The sequence below is a fragment of the Humulus lupulus genome, chromosome 3, assembly GCF_963169125.1.
Source record: "Humulus lupulus chromosome 3, drHumLupu1.1, whole genome shotgun sequence".
In the NCBI taxonomy this organism is placed as follows: Eukaryota; Viridiplantae; Streptophyta; class Magnoliopsida; order Rosales; family Cannabaceae; genus Humulus; species Humulus lupulus.
The window spans coordinates 135,979,729-135,997,109 of NC_084795.1; the positions used below are offsets into that span (position 1 = coordinate 135,979,729).

Here is a 17,381-nt window from a genome sequence, read left to right on the forward strand (position 1 = left end):
CTTATGAACTTTAAGTTCTTGTACATTTGCAATCATAGGGGTTATCTTTAAATCGACCAATTAATTCTTGTCGCTGACCTGGTTATATCCAGGAATTTGCTTGCCTAATAGCATTATACTTGTTAGGAATTAGGCCTTGGACCTGGTTATATCCAAGAGTTTGATCGCCTAATAGCATTATACCTGTTAGGAATTAGGCCTTGGGCCTGGTTATATCCAGGAGTTTTCCTAGTCAAATTCTAGGTTTTGTTTCTTTGAATTTTCTTAACTTAGTTCATATTCAGAATTTCTTTGAAAATTCAAGCTTTAAAAAGTCGTAGAATAATCAATTTTCTGAATTCTAAGTTTAAAAAATTTATCAAATTTTGTCAAATACTTCAAAGATTATGGAGGGTTATATGCTCCCAAACGATCATAATTTATAAGTATTCTAGGTCATTTTTACAAAATAAGCTTGAGATGCATTACAAAAAGAAATGATAACTTTGGTACCTCGTTTAAATTATGCGGTAACCTTATATTATTCAAATTTTGAAAAATAACAATGGCTTTTATAAATAAGCCTTACAAGAAAGAAGTACTGCTAAAAACATAAAAATCTAACAAAGTTGTCCTATTATTGGTAGTATTTTTTGAGATGTAGAGCATTCCAGGTCTGTGGGACTAACTATCCACTTAATCAAGCTAGTTTGAAGGTTCCTTCATGCAAGATTTCCACGATATGGTAGGGTCCTTCTAAGTTCGGTCCCAATATGCCACCCTTAGGATCTTTGTTCACCAAAAATACCCTTCGGAGCACTAAATCACCCAGATCGAAACTTCGCCCTTTGACTTTCGAGTTAAAATAGCGAGTGATCCTCTGCTGATAATAGGTGAGCTGTAATTGTGACTCTTCCCTTTTTTCCTTGATCAGGTCCAGAGATGCGTTAAGCAAGTCGTGGTTTCACTCTTGATCGAAGGTTTTCTGTCTATGTGACGTCACTAATGCCTCAATTGGGAGCATAGCCACACTTCCAAAGGCTAAAGAGTAGGGGGTATGCCCTGTGGAGGTGTGGTGTGAGGTCTTATAGGGCCAAAGTACTTGCCAGGGCTGCTCGAGCCATAATCCCTTAGCTTCATCTAGTCCTTTCTTTAGGATCCCCTTTAGGGTTTTATTTACAGAATCAAACTGCCCATTAGCTTGCAGATACACCACTGAAGAAAAACTCTTGGTTAAGACTTCTCACAAAAGTTCGTGAAAAGATCACAATCGAACTAGGTTCAGTTGTCAGACACGATCTTCTTTGGGAGCCCAAAATGACATGTGATGTTCTTCACGATGAAATCCAAGACTCTCTTCGAGGTTATGGTCGTCAGAGGCTTGGCCTTGACCCACTTTGTAAAGTAGTAAATGGTGACAACTGCATAGCAAACATCTCCTTTTCCAGTTGGCAGTGAACCAATCAGGTGATCCCTCATACTGCGAATGGCTAGGGAGATGAAATCATGGTTAGCTCATGGATGCTGCTCGAACAATTGTGGCAAAGTGTTGGCACTTATCACACTTTTGGACATACGAGGCCGAGTCTTTTTTTATTGTAGGCAAAAAATAGCCCTGCCTCCATATCTTTAGAGCCAGGTTTTGCCCCCCAGTGTGGTCTCCACAGAATCCTTCATGCATCTCAAGTAGGATAATCTGTGCTTCCTCGGGCAGAACACACCATAGGAGGGGTATCAAATGCCCTCGTCGGTAGAGAATCCCCTCAACCATAACATACCTAAAAACTTGATATAACAATTTTCTTGCGTTCTTTCGGTCATTCGGTAGCCTACCGACTATGAGGTATTCTACTATGTGAGTTATCCAAGTCAGTTTTGTGTCGATCACTCTGACCTCAACTAACTCTTCCGCTATGCTTGGTTGTTCTAAGAAATCTACTAGGACTATGTTTAGCGTGTCTGCCTCTTCGGTGGTGGTAAGTCAAGCTAAAGCATCAACATTCAAATTCTACTTGCGGGGTACCTGCTCAATGGAGCATAACTCAAACTCAAACAACTCATCTTTAACCTTAGCTAGATAAGCCACCATTTTGATACCTCTAGCTTGATACCCCCCCAATATCTGATTAACCACGAGCTGGGAATCACTATAACATTGAATCGCCTTTACTTTCAGTTCTTTTTTCACCCGTATTCCCACCAATAGAGTCTCGTATTCTTCTTCATTGTTGGATGCTTCAAAACCGAACCTCAGGGATGTATGGAATCGATGTGCCTTAGGTGAGATCAAAATTATCCCAGCTCCGGATCCGTTCTTGCTAGATGATCCATCAACGAAGATTTTCCATCATTCATGCACTAGTTCTCTCATTGGCTCATCCTAGAAACTTGCGCATTCTGCCGCAAAATCAGTGAGCGCTTGACTCTTGATTGTTGTTCATGGCTTATATAATATATCAAACTAAATGAGTTCGATGGACCACTTGAACAAACGTCCCGATGCTTCAAGTTTTGCAAGACCTGCAGTTGACAGTGAAATCTCGTCAACGAAATTAGATCGGAAAACTCAATAAGGTGATGTTTAGATAAGAACTTAGAATGGACTTATGGAAGGATAAACACAGATCAACAATGGAGTAAAAACTATATATTGCTTAATAGCTTCAGCCTACAATGAATTTTCCAACCCCTTATTCAGAGGGGTCAGGCTCTATTTATAGCTGGGCTCTAATGGCCCCTTATACATGGTGGTCCCTCGGGACAAAATAGTACATGAGTACACTGTCAGGATAATGGCACAGGGGGTAGTGGTGTCAGAAGAGTGGTGGTCTACTCTAGTACGTGTCAGGGGTCTACAAAAGCACTCCTTCCTTGGTACCACATTATGCCCCCACTACTTGTCGGGTACTGACCTCATAAGCACGCTGAGGGAGTCCTGACCATGTACCATTCTTGTACTGCCACTACCTGTCTGGCATGGACACCGTATCCGTACTCTAACTCTTCTTGGTCTGCAGGCTCACTCCGTGTCACTCCTGACTTCATGTCGAATCGTTGTGAGGCCCTTTCTGACTTTATATCTCATGGGACTCACAGGGAGAGTTGTACCCCATTGGTGGCGCTTTCCTCAGGAAAGGAGGTAAGGCCTCTTCAATGGGGCCTATTGTGTGTGCGGTGTGGCATGATGCTTGCAAATGTGATTTGGATCTCACCTTGCGAGACCATCGCTTTGCAGCCTTCATGCGCGAGACCCTTGGTGCGAGGCCATGGGGTGCTTGGCGTGAGACCCATCTCGTAAGGCCTCAGGTGCATGGCCGAGGGGTGCTCAGCGCAAGACCCATGTTGCGGCTGTGTGAGGCGCGAGGCCATGGGAATGCCTACGTGAGGCGCACCTGGGCATGGTCCTGAGAACGCCTACGCGAGGCGCACCTAGGTGAGGCCCTTAGGCGTGCGAGACGGCTTCGCGAGGCGGAGGCTACGGCAGTGTGAGGCACGAGGCCATGGGAATGCCTACGCGAGGCGCACCTGGGCGAGGCCCTAAGAACGTGTAGTGCACCAAAATTTTTTTTTAGATTATTTAAATTTTGTGCTTTATTTGATTTAAATGTTAAGTGTGATGAATTGTTTTATTTAAGTGTTGTTATTTTATTTAATTGTTTAATTGTTTTATTTGATTGTTTGTTATTTTATTTAATTGTTAGAAATGTTTTGGTTAATTAATTTAATAAGTGATTAATTGTGTAACATGTTATCTTACTATTAGTGTTACATTTTATTTAAGTGTGACAAATGAGGTATTTATGTGAGCTATGGTGGAATGCACTAAGGTGCATGATAGATAGTAATGCACCCTAGTAATTTAGTGTGTGCTAGTGCATGGTAGCATGGTGCACATGTGTAGATTTTCTACACATTTTAGGTTTCCTTATTTTAGATTTAATTGAGTAATTTATTTATAAAAAAAAAAAGAAGAAAAGAAAAGGGAAATGAGGAGTGGGCGTGTGACCTAGTGGGAATGGAATATTTCCTTAAAATGGTAAAAAAATCAAGACTTGAAGACCATGATCATTTGGGGATAGGCATGATCATATCTTATCCCTTTGTATCTTTTTGAAATAAAGAAAAATCAAGGAAAATAAAAGAGAAATGGAAACTTACCTTAATATTGTTTGGGGAGACTTTATGAGAGGATTTGTGATAAAGGGGCTAAGAAAGGAGAGAAGAGCCATTGCTCTTGTGTGTGTGTGTGGCTGCCGTGACCTAGAGAGAGAGAGAGAGAGAGAGTGGCGTGTAGAGAGAGAGAGAGAGAGGAAGAAAGAAAGAAAGGAAGAAGGAAGAAGAAAGTGAAGAGGAACCCCCCTAGAGTATGTCTTCTTGTTTTCTCTTTTACATAATCTTTTTATTTGATAATATGATTTTGATTGTGTTATTTTTCTTGTGTGTGTTTGGGTCTTTCCTTCTCTTCATGGTGGCTTTCCCATAAAAACCCTAGGCTTGAACAAGGGTGTGGAGTTTGTGGTATTGATCTTTTGTGTTCTTGATTCTACAATCAAGAGAGGTAATGGTCTTTTCCTTAGCCTTATATTGTTTTTGGTGGGTTGTATATGAGGTTTTGCTAATGGTGCTAATGGTTGATTTGGGTAGGATTGATGTATAGGATTTGGATTTTTGTGAGGGCATGATTTGTGTTTAAGGGTTGTGATGTTGATTTTGCTATGCATAAAAAAATTGTTATAATCTATGAACACTTGTAAGGTGATTTCGGCCTAGGTACACCCAAGGGTGTTCTTGATATGTTGTGTGATTTACAAAATATTTGATCCATGTTTTAGGACCTTTGATATATGGGTAAGAGAACAAGTGGTAATCTTGATATTTTGATCATGAAATTTTGTTAGATGCATGTTATATTTTGAATGATTAAATTATGAGATGCATGAAAATAATGATAGAAATATGCTAGGTTAAAATAAGGCATATGTGAATATGGTATAAATTTACTATATGCTATTTTTATTGTTAATGTTTTGATTGGTTTTCATAGAATTGCAACAAATGATTTTAAAAGGATTCATGTGATTATGTTAGTAGAATCATGCATATTATAAGAGCATAATGAGATTATAGGCATGAATGATTTTATGTAATTTTTGAGACAAAAGTTGAGTTTTACAAAGAATTAAGCTTGCTGTTTTTTTCAAATAATTGGGTAAAAGTTGATAAAAAGATGAGTTGCATGCATAAATAATGTTCTTGATGAATACGTTAATTTTTTATGAAATTAAAAGAGGATTTTAAGTCTCATGTTATGATATTTTACTCAATTAACTTCCTACAGAATTTTATTGAATTTTGAGAAAAAATGAGTTTATAAAATTGAATATGGTGATTTTAATGATAAAAAAATGGTTGCTGGAATTTTGTAATAAAATGTGAAGTAAGTTTCACTAAAAATGAATTTGATTAATTTTTGGAATAAATTATTTTTCCTAAGTTATGGTAATATTGAAAAATGATATTTTAATGGTATGAATGCATATTTTGATAAATAATGATTTTTCTTTATTTTGATTGAGAAAAATATTTAAACTCTATTTATTTGTGATTTTTGAATAAAATAAATAGTGGCTGAAATTTTGTTTTAAAAAGGTTAACAATTGTTATTAAATTGTCACATATGGGTTTTTACTACTTAAAAACTAAGTCTTAAATAAATTAAATCAAAATGTATTTTTCCACACTTAAAATATATTTTTCACATCATTTTTGTAACACAATAATAAAATATATTTTTCTAAAGAAACATGTTAAAATAGGTATTTTAATTAAATCCAAGCTTGTTGGTTAATTCTTGGTAAATTAATATTTATTTAATGAAAATGTCACATATTTTATTTTGAGCTAAAATAAAATAAATTTATAAAATAAAATAAAGTTTTTGAGGAATTTAATCAACTTAGAAATTTTAAGAAAAATAAAGCATGTAATATGGCCATTGATTTTCAAACAATAAAAGCAAGAAATGTAGAATTATCGTTTTTGAAAACGTCTTTATTGCGCAACGTTCCCACGTATGCATGTTACATGCAAATCAACTTTTACGTCCAAAATCATGATTATTATGCAACTATGTAATTTTTATAAAGCAATCATGTTAGTAAAATGGGTAGAACGAGCATTATTCTTTTTGGCGATAATTGCATGTTTTAGTGTAACTGTTATCATGAGTGCATGGCCCATGCACACATGAGTTGTATGGAAGGGCAAAATAGTAATTTTATGAACCTAAGAAACGTTATTTTGATTATGATATAGGCTCGTTGAAAAGATTGTGAAATTCTTAGCTTGGACCTGAGGTAAGGAAGTTAGATAGATTTTATGATTTTTATACTATGAATGGTAAGGCTGTTATATGAATGAACTGTTATGAAATTATGAATGCCTTAATGTGATGAAATGTTGAATGTGATATGTGTATGGATGTTAGATACATCAAACAGAATACGATGTTAGATACATCAAACAGATTTCGATGTCAGATACATCGACCGAGTTACTAAGGACATTGAGACGTGACTCCTAGGGCGGACGCGCCGAGGTTATTCAAGGACCAGTGATCTCCTGTTTACCTCATAGGGTGACATGGACAACTAGCGTTCCATGCTCATCATGTATGCTGTATGTTGTGATATGATGATATGTCACATTTATGTTATGATATGTTGATATGTCACATTTATGTTATGATATGTTGATATGTCACATTTATGTTATGATATGTTGATATGTCACATTTATGTTATGATATGTTGATATGTCACATTTATGTTATGTTATGATGAAATGTTACGATTATGTTATGATATACCATTATGTTTTTAGATGAACGTTAGTGTTTGGTTGTTTGTTGTTTTTCTTACTTGCTTATTTGCTTGTACTTCCTTACTGGGCTTTTAGCTCACCCCCTTACTTTCCTTCCAGGTAGCAAATAGGATTTCTCTATGGCACGCGTGGTGACGTGAGGAGTTCTTCATCATGGGGTGTATGGCGTGGGGCAATCCTATGGACGATAAAACGATCAACGTAGAACGCCATTTAAATTATGTTTTGTTTTAAGGGACTTTTTCCTAAATTATCAGTGGGACTCTGTTATTTAACTTAATTGGTTTTTCTTGAACTTTGCATAAAAACCTATGTTTTATTTTAAACTTATGGCGCCAACTTGCATGATTTTAAATAAGTCCCCCTGAGACTTTAATAATGGACGGTATTCTTTTATAAGTTATGTTATGCGAAAGTTTTGTAAGTATTAGTCTGGGGCGTTCTTTACAAATGGTATCAGAGACGGTCGTCCATGTTTTCCAAGGACCCCCCCCCCCCCCCCCCATACACGCTAAAGATGGGAAAATCTCACTTCACCGCGTCGTAAGTATTTGCTTATGTGTTATTGCTTGTTTCTATTTTATTTAATGTTTCTATTTGTTAACTGCTGTAGTAAATATGCCTCCTGTATTAAGAACAACAAAGAAACAATTGATTAAGGAGATCCGTGCAATTCCTAAAGTTGAGCTTGACGAAGACTTTTACGATTGGAGGATAGCAGTCTTAAAGACGACGAAGGAGGTTTGCGAATGGATACAAAGAATGATGAATAAGAGAGGAGCCTTGCTTTGGCCCATAGAACAATACTGGGTAATGAGTGAAGCGTTGTCAATGTACCCAGAGGCTCTTTTACAGTTAAATCAATCATGGAATAACGTTGTGATAGATGACATGGAGTTTAGCACTATGGAGTTTACGATTCTCGACTTTTTGGTAAGTTACGAGCTAGATCATCAGGAGCTGGTATTAGTAATGACGGATGATGGCGAAATAGAGGAGTGTATAGAGACGGTGCATGACGTGGAAGGAGAAACAGCAGTTAAGGAAGTACTGCGAGCTATACCGCGTCTGACCGCGAGGATGGAGATCAAAGGACACATATGCTTTGCGACACGATTGTTAATATAGACATAGGTTAGGGAGTTTACTCCACAACATCATCTTGCGAGGTGATGTTGTTAACTAGATAGATACGTTGAGTAGTAGAGGAGCACACAAGGTCTGAAACTACGGCCATCCCTGATGTTGAAGTGCCAACTGTTCAACCTGCAGCTCCAGCAGCGCCAACTGTGGACCTGGCTGCAGAGGTGGCAAGGTTAAGAGAAGAGTTGAGATTAAGAGATGAGGAGCTAGCGCAAGCTAGACAAGCACCACAGACATCTCAAACGCACCCTATACCCCAAGTACCAGTGGCACAACCGCAGCAGCCAGTACCACCACCTGCACCACAACCTGTAGCCTATGGGTTTGAACCAGTATATGAACGCTTCAGGAAACAAGCCCCACCGACGTTTGAGGGGAAAGCTGATCCAATGGTGGCAGAAGATTGGCTAAGGTCTGTCGAGGCTATTTTTGATCGTATGGAGTTAGATGATCGCCAAAGGGTTTCCTGCGCAGCTTATCTACTTAAGATGGATGCACGTATTTGGTGGGACGTGACTAAACAGACCCATGACCCAAATACCATGACTTGGGCGCAGTTTGTCCAGGCATTCAGTAAGAAGTATTATAGTCCAGCGGTGCTAGCAACTAAGGTTGATGAATTTATAACTCTGGTTCAAGGGAGCCTTTCGGTCACCGACTATGCACAGAAGTTCGATCGATTGGCCAAGTTTGCCCCTGAAGTGGTGCCGACTGATGCAATGCGAGTTCAGAGGTTTGTAAAGGGACTCAAACCAATGATAGCAAGGGATGTTAGGATGACCAGCGCTGAGGTGGCCAGTTATGCAGAAGTATTGGATAGAGCTCTTGAGGCTGAATATTTGGAGGATCGAATATGGAAGGATAATGTCGCTAGAAGAGAGAGCCACCGTAACAAGAACTTCCATGAGAACAACAAGAGAAAGGATATTGAAGGGCAGAATAGTGGGGTTGATAAAAGGCCTAGACCTCCAGTCCCGAACAGTAGCAACCACAACTCTCAGAACCATAGCAACCGCAATAACCGCTTCAATGACCGGAACCGTGGGAACCAACAGGGCAACCGAGTTGAGCATCCTACCTGCCCTAAATGCACAAGGAAACACCCAGGAGAGTGTCAGGCCGGTACCAACAAATGCTTCAAGTGCGGCCAGGCAGGACACTTGCGGAAGAATTGCCCACAATGGAAGGCGGGACAGAATACCAATAACAATCTGGTGCCAGCAAGAGTCTTCGCCTTAACTCAGAACGAAGTGGCCAATAGCAACACCGTGGTTACAGGTCAGCTCCCTATATATGGTACAATGTGTAGAGTCTTAATTGATTCTGGAGCAACTCATTCCTATGTTTCCATGAATGTGATTGATAGACTGAATATGCCTTGTAAGATGTTTGCACATAACTTTAGTACATTGTTGCCATCGGGAGATATGATGTTGTCAAATAAGTGGTTACCGTCAACACCTGTAACGGTAGAAGGTAGAGAGTGCCCAGCAGATCTCATAGAACTAAGTATACCGGATTATGATGTTATACTCGGCATGGATTGGTTATCCAAGCATGGAGCTACGATAGACTGTCGAAAGAAGATCGTAGAGTTCAGGCCAAAGGAAGGAGAGATTTTCTCCTTTAAAGGTGAAGTAGCAGGCCTTCGAACACCCATAATATCTGCACTGGAAGCACGGAATATGATGCAACATGGATGTTCGGCATTCCTTGCCAGTGTAGTGGATAAGACCAAGGAGTCAGAACCAAAGCCAGAAAATGTTCACATCGTTTGTGAGTTCCCGGAGGTGTTTCCCGAGGAATTACCAGGACTACCTCCAGACAGAGAGATCGAGTTTGTGATCGAGCTTGCACCTGAAACTGCACCGATATCTAAGGCACCCTATCGAATGGCGCTGGTAGAGTTAAAGGAACTTAAGAACCAACTACAGGAGTTGTTGGACAAAGGGTTCATAAGACCTAGCCATTCGCCATGGGGAGCACCAGTCCTATTTGTGAAGAAGAAGGACGGGAGTATGAGGATGTGCATTGATTATCGAGAGCTCAATAAGGTCACCATTAAGAATAAGTATCCTTTGCCTAGGATAGACGACCTTTTTTGATCAGCTACAAGGGGCTTCAGTGTTCTCAAAGATTGATCTGCGGTCTGGGTACCATCAGTTGAAAGTGAAAGAGGGAGACATACCAAAAACGGCCTTCAGAACTCGCTATGGACACTACAAATTCTTAGTGATGTCTTTTGGACTCACCAATGCCCCAGCAGCCTTTATGGATATGATGAATAGGGTATTTAAGGATTTCTTGGACAAGTTCGTAGTAGTGTTCATTGACGATATCCTCATTTACTCAAAGACCAAGGAGGAGCACGAAGAGCACTTGAGATTGACTCTAAACAGGTTACGGGAACATCGGTTGTACGCCAAGTTCTCTAAATGCGAATTTTGGCTGGAACAGGTAACCTTCTTAGGGCACATAGTCTCCAAGAATGGGATTGCAGTAGACCCATCAAAGATCGAGGCCATTAGAGACTGGCCCCAGCCAAAGAATGCCTCAGAAGTTCGGAGTTTCTTAGGGTTGGCAGGTTATTATAGAAAGTTTGTCGAGGGTTTCTCGAAGATCGCTACCCCGTTGACCAACTTAACCCGGAAACATCAGAAGTTCGCATGGACAGAAAAATGTGAAGAGAGTTTTCAGACCATGAAGGATAAGTTGATTTCCGCGCCTATCCTTTGTGTTCCCACTGAGGGCGGAAAATTTGTGGTATACTGTGATGCATCAAAGAACGGTTTGGGATGCGTGTTGATGCAAGAAGGGAAGGTGGTAGCTTATGCTTCCAGACAACTCAAGGATTATGAGCAGCGGTATCCCACTCATGACCTTGAATTGGCAGCTGTAGTATTCGCACTCAAGATATGGAGACATCACCTGTACGGAGATAGGTGTGAGATATACACCGACCACAAAAGTCTGAAATACTTTTTCACACAAAAGGAACTAAACATGAGACAGCGGAGGTGGTTGGAATTAGTGAAGGATTACGATTGCGAGATCCTATACCACCCAGGCAAGGCAAACGTAGTTGCTGATGCTTTGAGTAGGCGGGGACATGGGAGTGTCTCAGCACTGCATGCGATAGAGATGCCTCTTCAGAAAGAGATCATAAATGCCAGGATTGAAATGGTGACAGGAAGTTTGGCAAACCTCACATTGCAATCCTCTTTACTAGAGAAAATCCGAGAAGGACAGAAATTGGATGAAGCCTTGATGAAACAAGAGGCTTTGGTACAAGAAGGTGGTAACATCGATTTCATGGTGTCTGATGGTGGATTGCTAAGATTCAAGGGTAGGATTTGTGTACCTGACAGTGCTGAAATTAAGGAAAGTATCATGAAAGAAGCGCACACAACTCCTTATTCCTTGCACCCAGGATCCACGAAAATGTACCAAGACCTCAAGGCACTATATTGGTGGCATGGAATGAAGAGGGACATTGCTGAGTTTGTTGCTAGATGTTTGACATGCCAGCAAGTCAAAGCGGAACACCAGAGACCAGCAGGGTTGCTTCAACCGCTCTATATTCCTAAATGGAAATGGGAGGATATCACAATGGATTTTGTGGTAGGGTTGCCTAGAACCACCAAGCAGCACGACTCAGTGTGGGTGATAGTAGATAGACTCACTAAGTCTGCTCATTTTCTTCCTGTTAAGACCACATACTCGGCGGATCAATATGCTGACTTGTATGTTAGTGAAATAGTGAGACTTCATGGGGTGCCAAAGTCGATAATTTCTGATAGAGGGTCAGTTTTCACATCGAACTTTTGGAAAGGGCTACAGAGAGCTATGGGATCAAGACTGAAGTTCAGCACTGCTTTTCATCCTCAGACTGATGGCCAGTCTGAGCGGACCATACAGATATTAGAAGACATGTTGAGGTGCTGTGCGTTGGACTTTTCAGAGTCTTGGAACCGATATCTACCTCTAATGGAGTTCTCGTATAACAACAGTTACCAATCTACCATAGGGATGGCTCCCTATGAGATGCTTTATGGGCGTAAATGTAGATCTCCTTTGCACTGGGATGAAGTTGGGGAGAAACGGATTTTAGGGCCTGAAGCAGTTAGTGAGGCCAGTGAGGCAATTGAGAAGATACGCCAAAGGATGCTTACTGCGCAGAGTAGGCAAAAGAGCTACGCTGACCTCAAGAGGAGGGACATTGAGTTTGCTGTAGGCGAGTTTGTTTTCTTGAAAATCTCGCCGATGAAAGGTGTGATGCGTTTTGGAAAGAAAGGGAAGTTAAGCCCTAGATATATCGGTCCATTTGAGATATTGGACAGGATAGGGCAAGTTGCGTACCGTTTGGCACTGCCCCCAGCATTAGCTGAAACGCATAACGTCTTTCACATCTCGATGTTGCGTAAGTATGTGTCAGACCCCTCTCATGTGTTGAGTTACGAGCCGTTACAGCTGAAGCAGGACTTGAGTTATGATAAACAGCCTGAGCGCATTTTAGAAAAGGGAATCAAGGAACTGAGATCCAAAAGGATTCCACTAGTCAAGGTCCTGTGGAAGAATAGTACAGAACGAGAAGCAACATGGGAGTTGGAGGATGACATGAAAGCAAGATACCCTGAGTTATTTGGTAAGAAAGAATTTCGGGACGAAATTCCTTTTAAGGAGGGTATATTGTAGTGCACCAAAAAATTTTTTTAGATTATTTAAATTTTGTGCTTTATTTGATTTAAATGTTAAGTGTGATGAATTGTTTTATTTAAGTGTTGTTATTTTATTTAATTGTTTAATTGTTTTATTTGATTGTTTGTTATTTTATTTAATTGTTAGAAATGTTTTGGTTAATTAATTTAATAAGTGATTAATTGTGTAACATGTTATCTTACTATTAGTGTTACATTTTATTTAAGTGTGACAAATGAGGTATTTATGTGAGCTATGGTGGAATGCACTAAGGTGCATGATAGATAGTAATGCACCCTAGTAATTTAGTGTGTGCTAGTGCATGGTAGCATGGTGCACATGTGTAGATTTTCTACACATTTTAGGTTTCCTTATTTTAGATTTAATTGAGTAATTTATTTATAAAAAAAAAAAGAAGAAAAGAAAAGGGAAATGAGGAGTGGGCGTGTGACCTAGTGGGAATGGAATATTTCCTTAAAATGGTAAAAAAATCAAGACTTGAAGACCATGATCATTTGGGGATAGGCATGATCATATCTTATCCCTTTGTATCTTTTTGAAATAAAGAAAAATCAAGGAAAATAAAAGAGAAATGGAAACTTACCTTAATATTGTTTGGGGAGACTTTATGAGAGGATTTGTGATAAAGGGGCTAAGAAAGGAGAGAAGAGCCATTGCTCTTGTGTGTGTGTGTGGCTGCCGTGACCTAGAGAGAGAGAGAGAGAGAGAGTGGCGTGTAGAGAGAGAGAGAGAGAGGAAGAAAGAAAGAAAGGAAGAAGGAAGAAGAAAGTGAAGAGGAACCCCCCTAGAGTATGTCTTCTTGTTTTCTCTTTTACATAATCTTTTTATTTGATAATATGATTTTGATTGTGTTATTTTTCTTGTGTGTGTTTGGGTCTTTCCTTCTCTTCATGGTGGCTTTCCCATAAAAACCCTAGGCTTGAACAAGGGTGTGGAGTTTGTGGTATTGATCTTTTGTGTTCTTGATTCTACAATCAAGAGAGGTAATGGTCTTTTCCTTAGCCTTATATTGTTTTTGGTGGGTTGTATATGAGGTTTTGCTAATGGTGCTAATGGTTGATTTGGGTAGGATTGATGTATAGGATTTGGATTTTTGTGAGGGCATGATTTGTGTTTAAGGGTTGTGATGTTGATTTTGCTATGCATAAAAAAATTGTTATAATCTATGAACACTTGTAAGGTGATTTCGGCCTAGGTACACCCAAGGGTGTTCTTGATATGTTGTGTGATTTACAAAATATTTGATCCATGTTTTAGGACCTTTGATATATGGGTAAGAGAACAAGTGGTAATCTTGATATTTTGATCATGAAATTTTGTTAGATGCATGTTATATTTTGAATGATTAAATTATGAGATGCATGAAAATAATGATAGAAATATGCTAGGTTAAAATAAGGCATATGTGAATATGGTATAAATTTACTATATGCTATTTTTATTGTTAATGTTTTGATTGGTTTTCATAGAATTGCAACAAATGATTTTAAAAGGATTCATGTGATTATGTTAGTAGAATCATGCATATTATAAGAGCATAATGAGATTATAGGCATGAATGATTTTATGTAATTTTTGAGACAAAAGTTGAGTTTTACAAAGAATTAAGCTTGCTGTTTTTTTCAAATAATTGGGTAAAAGTTGATAAAAAGATGAGTTGCATGCATAAATAATGTTCTTGATGAATACGTTAATTTTTTATGAAATTAAAAGAGGATTTTAAGTCTCATGTTATGATATTTTACTCAATTAACTTCCTACAGAATTTTATTGAATTTTGAGAAAAAATGAGTTTATAAAATTGAATATGGTGATTTTAATGATAAAAAAATGGTTGCTGGAATTTTGTAATAAAATGTGAAGTAAGTTTCACTAAAAATGAATTTGATTAATTTTTGGAATAAATTATTTTTCCTAAGTTATGGTAATATTGAAAAATGATATTTTAATGGTATGAATGCATATTTTGATAAATAATGATTTTTCTTTATTTTGATTGAGAAAAATATTTAAACTCTATTTATTTGTGATTTTTGAATAAAATAAATAGTGGCTGAAATTTTGTTTTAAAAAGGTTAACAATTGTTATTAAATTGTCACATATGGGTTTTTACTACTTAAAAACTAAGTCTTAAATAAATTAAATCAAAATGTATTTTTCCACACTTAAAATATATTTTTCACATCATTTTTGTAACACAATAATAAAATATATTTTTCTAAAGAAACATGTTAAAATAGGTATTTTAATTAAATCCAAGCTTGTTGGTTAATTCTTGGTAAATTAATATTTATTTAATGAAAATGTCACATATTTTATTTTGAGCTAAAATAAAATAAATTTATAAAATAAAATAAAGTTTTTGAGGAATTTAATCAACTTAGAAATTTTAAGAAAAATAAAGCATGTAATATGGCCATTGATTTTCAAACAATAAAAGCAAGAAATGTAGAATTATCGTTTTTGAAAACGTCTTTATTGCGCAACGTTCCCACGTATGCATGTTACATGCAAATCAACTTTTACGTCCAAAATCATGATTATTATGCAACTATGTAATTTTTATAAAGCAATCATGTTAGTAAAATGGGTAGAACGAGCATTATTCTTTTTGGCGATAATTGCATGTTTTAGTGTAACTGTTATCATGAGTGCATGGCCCATGCACACATGAGTTGTATGGAAGGGCAAAATAGTAATTTTATGAACCTAAGAAACGTTATTTTGATTATGATATAGGCTCGTTGAAAAGATTGTGAAATTCTTAGCTTGGACCTGAGGTAAGGAAGTTAGATAGATTTTATGATTTTTATACTATGAATGGTAAGGCTGTTATATGAATGAACTGTTATGAAATTATGAATGCCTTAATGTGATGAAATGTTGAATGTGATATGTGTATGGATGTTAGATACATCAAACAGAATACGATGTTAGATACATCAAACAGATTTCGATGTCAGATACATCGACCGAGTTACTAAGGACATTGAGACGTGACTCCTAGGGCGGACGCGCCGAGGTTATTCAAGGACCAGTGATCTCCTGTTTACCTCATAGGGTGACATGGACAACTAGCGTTCCATGCTCATCATGTATGCTGTATGTTGTGATATGATGATATGTCACATTTATGTTATGATATGTTGATATGTCACATTTATGTTATGATATGTTGATATGTCACATTTATGTTATGATATGTTGATATGTCACATTTATGTTATGTTATGATGAAATGTTACGATTATGTTATGACATACCATTATGTTTTTAGATGAACGTTAGTGTTTGGTTGTTTGTTGTTTTTCTTACTTGCTTATTTGCTTGTACTTCCTTACTGGGCTTTTAGCTCACCCCCTTACTTTCCTTACAGGTAGCAAATAGGATTTCTCTATGGCACGCGTGGTGACGTGAGGAGTTCTTCATCATGGGGTGTATGGCGTGGGGCAATCCTATGGACGATAAAACGATCAACGTAGAACGCCATTTAAATTATGTTTTGTTTTAAGGGACTTTTTCCTAAATTATCAGTGGGACTCTGTTATTTAACTTAATTGGTTTTTCTTGAACTTTGCATAAAAACCTATGTTTTATTTTAAACTTATGGCGCCAACTTGCATGATTTTAAATAAGTCCCCCTGAGACTTTAATAATGGACGGTATTCTTTTATAAGTTATGTTATGCGAAAGTTTTGTAAGTATTAGTCTAGGGCGTTCTTTACAGAACGCCTACACGAGGCGCACCTGGGCGAGGCCCTTAGGCGCGCGAGATAGCTTCGCGAGGCGGAGGCTACGACTGCGTGAGGCGCGAGGCCATGGGGATTCCTACGCGAGACGTACCTGGGCGAGGCCACGAGAACGCCTACGCGAGACGCACCTAGGTGAGGCCCTTAGGTGCACGAGACGCATGGCCTCACTGTGCAAGGCTTGGGGGCGAGACGCCAGGCGCGAGGCGTGCCTCTTGTGCGAGACGCATGGGTGTGCGACACCCTCGGCGCACGGCGTGCCCCCGGATGCGAGACTATTCCTCGCGAGGTGCAAGGTGGGCTTATGGGTCATTGGCGTGAGACACCCGTAGCACCTCAGGTGCCTCTTCATGAGATACGGGTGATAAGCTTGCGAGACAGGGGGGTCTCGCGAGGTGCCTGGGTACTTGGTGCCCTTTGCACGTAGATAGGTGTATGTCCCGGGTGTCTTTGGAAGCATTTACGCGTGTGAGTGCATCTTGACCCATGAGCACGTCAAACTCGTGCGGGCACGTCGGACCTCACTATGTGAGGGCCTTGTGCACCTATCCTCTTGCAGTATTCATTCTGGCCCCTTAGCTTAGCAAGGCCAAACCTTATGGCTCATAACGTGTTGTTTCTCATGAGACAATCTCCTGTATTCAAAAAAGGCCTGCAGGCTCGAGCCGAATAGCATGACTAAGTGACATTTATCCCTGTGTTCCAACCAGGGACTAGAGATTTTTTCTTTGGTGGATTTTCGGCATCCACACTTGCCCCCCAATATATAGGGAGGCCTTTAGGCATTCTTGTAGACTCATCTCTTCCTTTTTATTATCCCTTTTTTTTTGTATTTATCATGCTCGAGGTCCTTTGGAACCCCGCGAAAGGGGGTTCGGGAGGTCTCTCTTTGGTGCACCTTGATTGTA

The 17,381-nt window shown here is 38.9% G+C and overlaps 2 long non-coding RNA genes across 2 annotated transcripts; both read left to right on the top strand.

Moving 5' to 3' along the window:
* The first annotated feature begins 3,561 nt into the window (after nt 1–3,561).
* On the top strand, nt 3,562–7,141 carry LOC133821364 (uncharacterized). The gene is made up of 4 exons (XR_009887513.1): nt 3,562–4,343; nt 4,472–4,537; nt 6,295–6,335; nt 6,961–7,141. It is a non-coding gene; the product is annotated as an uncharacterized LOC133821364 (long non-coding RNA).
* A 6,396-nt stretch (nt 7,142–13,537) lies between these two features.
* LOC133821365 (uncharacterized) lies at nt 13,538–16,281 on the top strand. The gene is made up of 3 exons (XR_009887514.1): nt 13,538–13,706; nt 15,464–15,504; nt 16,101–16,281. It is a non-coding gene; the product is annotated as an uncharacterized LOC133821365 (long non-coding RNA).
* Nucleotides 16,282–17,381: the final 1,100 nt, after the last annotated feature.